The sequence below is a fragment of the Takifugu rubripes genome, chromosome 5 (assembly GCF_901000725.2).
Source record: "Takifugu rubripes chromosome 5, fTakRub1.2, whole genome shotgun sequence".
In the NCBI taxonomy this organism is placed as follows: domain Eukaryota; kingdom Metazoa; phylum Chordata; class Actinopteri; order Tetraodontiformes; family Tetraodontidae; genus Takifugu; species Takifugu rubripes.
In genome coordinates this window covers 4,204,864-4,211,350 of record NC_042289.1, presented here as the reverse complement: position 1 = coordinate 4,211,350, position 6,487 = coordinate 4,204,864, and the positions used below count along the sequence as shown (strand labels likewise).

The 6,487-nt window shown below is 41.9% G+C and overlaps 1 long non-coding RNA gene across 1 annotated transcript; it reads right to left on the bottom strand.

Annotated features, from left to right (window-relative positions):
* Window positions 1-449: 449 nt before the first annotated feature.
* On the bottom strand, window positions 450-959 carry LOC115249864 (uncharacterized). Its single transcript, XR_003888491.1, has 2 exons — window positions 835-959; window positions 450-722 (listed from the first exon to the last, which is right to left on the bottom strand). It is a non-coding gene; the product is annotated as an uncharacterized lncRNA (long non-coding RNA).
* Between the last annotated feature and the right edge of the window lie 5,528 nt (window positions 960-6,487).

The following is a 6,487-nucleotide window of genomic DNA, read 5'->3' as shown; positions in this document are numbered from 1 at the left end:
GTTGCTCAAAGGTAAGTCTCACTATTTTTGTTGTAGCCTTAAAATGAGTCCAAAACAGTTTTGTTGCTAAAATAGCAATAAAACACCATCGCTGTCTGTCAAGAATACAAGAAGAAAGAGCAGGTCCCACGAGACCAAGACACAAATTATGTTGCTAGAAATTGATCATTTTAAATCCGGTTATCAGGAGTTCATGTGCTAAAATTCCAAACTGTCCGAAGGCGGTGTCAGTGAATCACGTGTTTGGACCCAGAGGTCACCTCACGGGCGGGTATTTGATTGGTGCTGAACGGAGGCTCCGCCCACAATCTGGTTCCAGCGCTCTTATTGAATTACGACTTTCTCGCTCATTCTAACTCCTGCGAAACTCCTCTCGTTTGAGACCCGCTTTTAAGAGAATCGGTCTTTATCACAAAGAACCCTCGTCATGGTTCTTCCAGACTGTTTCAGATGAGGACAACAAGTGTTTAGCGACCTTCATTTAGGAAGATGAACATTTGTCTTCTGTTTTGGATCCTGCTCCCAGCAGCAGAATGCGGTAAGTTGAGGAAACTTTCTTTACACGCACGTTCTGAGCGCTGTGTTGCGCTTTTCTCAGGTAGAAATAGACAAACAATCAATCAGCTCTCTGTGTAGATGCTCTTCTCCCACATTTGGTCTTGTTCCTCTCAGATGCCCCCAAAGACTCACAATCTCACATGACTCCTTTAGGCAGCCAACACCTTTTAGAGCAACATGCTAATCAAAGAACACACAATGATTCTGATTAAAACAACTCTCCCCAAACTCTTGCATGAATATATAATATTCAAAATGACGTGATTGATTGAACACCTCAACTGGTCGGTGATACTGCCATCGACTTTTAAAGACCATTCAAAAACGCCCTTTGTTTTTGTTTAGCTCTGCAATAAAAACATCAATAGCGAATAATGCACCAGGAAGCTGGTGAAATACTTGAAGATATTTGGGCAGTGACACTATTCGAAACATGAGCAACCGTACGTGGAAACTTCAGTGCTTCCGTTTCCAGTGCGGGGGGGCGTCCCTGACTGAGCCGTTAGGGGGCGCAGCAGTACTGCACACTAAGACTTCCGGTTGATGAATCATCTGCTAAAGTACCTCTGCCCTGTGTGCGTGTGTGTGTGTGCTTTAATATGTATTTAATATTTTAATATCAAAAGCATATGCATGAAAGTTGCAGGTAACTGTCCAAACACAGATGTATTTTTTAGTTGTTGACTATCTGAGGATTTGCTTTGATTTTGATGCCTGCACACAGAGTACGAAGAGAGTGAAGATTAAACCTCTTTTCTTATTGGTGCCTGTTCAGGTGCTGTAGTAAACCTTGTTTATATTCAGTTTATGAGGAATCTATGATGATATTTTGGGTTATTGTTGGGTCTTTTGACCTGTTTCTCATCCTGCTGCTCCATGTTTCCTTCACAGCTTGTGGAAAGAGGCTGTTTTTCATTCTGGTTGTTTGTTTTTAGTGGTGTTTTGTCCAGTTGAGTGTTTGTGAAGAGGGATTATAGTAGGGGAACGAGGAAGCAGCCCTGAGGAGTTCTGGTGATCAGGATGAGAGGAGATGAGATGTGGGTTTTTATCCTGACATGTGGTGGTCTGGCTCAAAGAGGATCAATGATGATGATCAAAGAGATATTTTAGCTTTTTTTGATACCGTCCACCAATTTGAGCAGATACGACTCACAGCTTAAAGTTTAAAATAATTAACCATAATATTAAACTGTCTACATCTTTCAATATTAATTTGACAAGACCTGAGATTGGGATCAATTTATAACATGATTATTTTTGTCAGAACCGCTGATCCCACTGTGAGGGTCCAGAGTTTTGACTCCATTTGTTTGTGTGTTTCAGGTTCCCATTCTCTTGAGTTCTTGTCTACAGGACGTGTTCAGCCTGGATCTCGGCTCCATTTTGAACAAGTTACAGAGTTTGATGGAGTTGTGATCTCTCACTGTGACAGTGGGACACAACAAGAACACTTCAAACCCGTCCTGGAATCCCACAACTTACCTGGGACCTGCAGACCAGCATGTTATGATGTTTTTGATGCTCTCAAAGCGATTTCTAAATTCACCAATCACACACGGAGTAAGTTTGTAGCACATTTGCTTTATAACGTGTTTATTTTGTTGAAGATGAACTGAACATTTTACATTAAACAATCCTTGTAGATGTTCAGCGGCGGCGTGGCTGCATCACGTCAGACGAGAGGCTTGAATCTGCTTTTGACAACTGGGCAGTGAATGGAGAGGGTTTCATTCAGTTTGATGCTGGAGCTCAGAAATGGAAAGTCCTGTCTCCTTCTGCAGAAATGATTAAAGATTCGTGGAACAACCGTGAGGCTCGGAACCATTTCTTTGGACAATTCATCAGGAGATACTGTCTAGAAATGATCCATCAGATCAAATTAAAAGAAACAGAAAAAAGAACAGGTGAATAAACACACATATATATTTGTACTTGTATCTTTGTGAGGACTTACACAGATTCATGAAATACCTGTTTTTTACGACATAGCATGTAAAATCTAACAACCACACAGATTTGGCTCATTGGACATAATTCAGGAATTAACCTGAACACATACAAAAGTATCTTTTCTTCCCCTGGCTGGTCCCACCCTGATCATCACCTTTTCTATCCTCCTGCAGATCTCCGTGTGTTTGCCAACCCTGTTGACAGAACCAAGGCATTGCTGAAGTGCCACGTCACCAGTACTGACAAATCAGTGCGTTCAGTGTCTCTGACTGAAGACGGGGCCCCCAAGGCAAACTGGATCACTGTAACTGGCCCGTTGCCTTCTGGGGATGGATCAGTGATCCTCATCCTGACAGCTGAGGTCCCCCTGATCCACACCAACATCTATGGCTGTGTTGTCCAAACAGAAGACAGAACCATCACTGTCATGTGGGGTGAGAACTTTACATTTACATGCTGCTGCATGATTGTTATTGAGTCGTGATCCAGGCTGCACACAGGCCAGTGGGATCTTATTGTTGCTGGGGGGGGTTCTGGTGTGTTGGGTACTCTGGTAAAAGTCCCTCATGAAGGAGGTCTGAAACGTTCCTGGTGATTCTCTGGTCTTTTCTGGCTGTTTCGATGCTGTTGAAACTTATTTTAGAGATTTTTCGGTCTCAACACAGTTTTTTTTCTTCCCATTTAATTAACAACATTTAACGTGCTTCACATGTTTCCAGAAAGAAACGAGCTACTACAGAGTTACAATTTGGTACAGGCAGTGGAATGTACAGAATCACCCTCTGCCAGCAGGCGGCGCTGCAGCACCTTCAGCGCTCACCTTTCTATGGTTTTGGCACAGAATTATTTTATTATTATTATTTTTGTTGTTGTTGTTGTTATTATTGGTTATTGAGTCAAAACAATACAGGCTAGAAATTTAACTTTGTGTTCAAGTTTCAAATGATTGAGGTGTTTTGAAACATCCGATTTGAGAAATACTGGACGAGAGCTGTGTGAAAACAACAAATGTAACTGTTTCAATAGTGTAAATTGTGCCAGCATCAGCATTATTAGTTTACAGTCATAATTTTTATTACTGTGTTTTAATTAATGATGGATTTTCCCTTTCATTTCAGATGGAAACATACTTGATGGAAGAGAAATTCTTAATGCAACTGTTGATTGGAGATTTTGGAAAATTTTGAGCATTGTTACATTTTTATGTGTTTTTCTTCTAATCTGCACAACAGCAGTGGTGCTCAAACGTACATTTCACTACTTTTGTTGAAACATTTATGTCAGTCTATTGTTATGAACAGATCAACAAGTTTCTGAAGGCTTACACCTGACAGCATCTATTAATTGTGCTTCCATTTCACCAGACAATAAGAAGATCAAAAGAAGAATGAAAGAGAGAATTCCAGAAAGCAAGAGAGAAACTGAGAAAGAAAACCTAAGAATGTCCCTTGTAATGAAACCATTACAAGACCCAAAGATTAATTGAAGAGGATTTTATCCACCAGAGATTCAAACAGAAATAACATCTGTCAGACGGAATATTTTACTCCCCATATTGAAGGTGCACCTCTGCAGATTTTGGACGCTGCTCTAACCTTCACTGACTGTGAAGAACTCCAGGATAAATGTCTGAGATTTATCTCAACACCTCCCACTTGAGCTCTTGGTTTTTTAAAACTGGGAGGTCACACCATTCTTCTATGCCTTTTGATGTTCTTCAACAGGAAGTAAGATAACAAGGCGTCTGACATCCCTATGAAGAATCGTTGCAGGAATTTTTGATGAGAGCTTCTTGATTTCATCTCCACTAGTTTTCATGGCCCCTCTTCTGATTGGCTTGGCAAGCGAGACAGGGTAGCTGGGAAAGGTTTTCACTTTTACATCTCTTACAATGCCTTTTCCATCGGTGTTGACACTGACCACTCTGGCCAACTTGTATTGACCTCTCAGGGCATTTTGGTCAGCTGGCCAAACCACATCTCCCACTGCAACATTGCCATTTGTTTCTTACAAATGGGTTAGGACCCAGCCAGCTGGCACCACTTTTGCCAGAATCTGCTGACCTCTCTCTGAATACTTTGGAGTCTCTTGTATGGATAGCCATCAAACTGGAAGTCTCCTGGATCCGCCCTAGGACTGGTCCTTCCTAGTAACAGGGAATTTGGGGTGATATACTCCACGCAGTCTTCCCTGCTCTGAACTCTGGCATCAATGGGTCTTTCATTTGCCAGGTTGGCTGCCATGGAGAGAAATGTCAGGAATTCCCCCCATGTGAAAACTCCAACTCCACAAAGGTTGCTTAAGGCCCGCTTCACTATTCTGACAGCTGCTTCTGCTGCTCCATTCCTATGGGGAGAGTCTGCAGGGTGGATTTTCCAAGACCACTCCCATCCCATGTCTGGCAGCAAAATCCTCAAGCTGAGGCCTGTTCAGTTGGTCCAGCAATTTATGCAGCTGCTCTAGAACAGGTTTTGCCCCCACAAAGTTCATTCCTGGGTCAGACCACAATTTTCTGGGGTGCCCTCTTAGTGAAGTGGACCTCTGGTATGCCAGCAGGAATCCCTCTGTTGACTGATCACTGACTACATCAGTGTGTATAGCTCTTGAAGCCATGCAGCAGAAGACAATTCCCCAAACTTTAAGTTTTACTCTTTTCTTTATCTCATCCTTAACCTCATAAGGTCCGAACACGTCCATGGGCCAGATTCACCAATATGTTCTTAAGAATCTTCTTAGATTCTTTCTTAAGTTGTTCTTAAGAAGTTCCTTAAGAAAACCCTACGTCGGATTCATCAACGCGTTCGTAAGCCCCAGAATTGTTCGCAGCTGTGTTCTTAGATTGATGAATGCCATCTGTTCGTAAGTTGAAAGCGCGTGCCAGGTGAGTCTAATTAACATACGATTAGCATAAGTCACCGCCCACTAATGCCCATAAAAGGAACTGCAGCAGGACCCTGTAGACAGAGCAAAAAGCAGCAAAATGCCCAAAGCGAAATGCCCAAAGCTTTCCTCTCCACGCCTGATTTCTGACGCCGTGTTGAACAATCAAGAAAGGATGGCTAACACGCTTGATAAAATTGTCTCAACCCTAATGACTATAGCCAACACGCTTAAAGAAATCAACGAGAATGTAAAAAAAATAAGAATGTAAAAAGAATAAAAATGTGTAAAAGCTGTGCTCTGAAACCAGTCTCACTCTTTTTTTCTTTTTGAAGTGAATCAAGACTGTTAGACTAAAATTGTGACAATAATGCATTTTATTCACAAACGGGAAATTAATCGCGCTCAAACGTGAACCGCGTGCCTGCAGTCTGGCCCCATCATTGCGTCAGGACGCACATCCTCACGGGGTTGTGGCTCTGTGTCCAAACACATCCAGCGCCCCTTTAACATGCCGATGGTGCGTTCAATGGTGGAGCTACTGCGCGCATGCATCTGATTGAATAAAATTTCCTGTGGAGTCTGAGGGTTGGTCAGTGGTGTCAACAACCAGGGCATATCCTCGATCCCCTAATAAAATAAATCAAGATAAAATCAAATAAAAAGACAGTTTTGGCATGGTTTCCAATTTGGTTGATTAATGTTAAGTCATTGGCACATTTACGTAATTTTAAAATTCTCCGTAAATCACAAAAAATAGGAAATAAATAAATAAATATGACAGAATTATCATTGTAATATTGAATTTTATTGAACTGCACAAGAGAAGAAAACACAACCATGCCAACATGTCGGCACTGAAATGTGCGTAAGAGTACTCCTGAGTGTTCGTAGGATTTGTTCTTACCTACGCATAAATCCAGGATAAGAAGAAATTGGTGAATGCCACAATCTTCGTAAAATGTTCGTAAATGGGACTTAAGAACAAATTTGTTCGTAAGAACGTTTCGTGAATCTGGCCCCATGTTTGTAAATTCGAATGGTGCGGCTGGGCGTGATCGCTCTGGTGGAAGGTCACTCATGATCTGCTGACACTGTT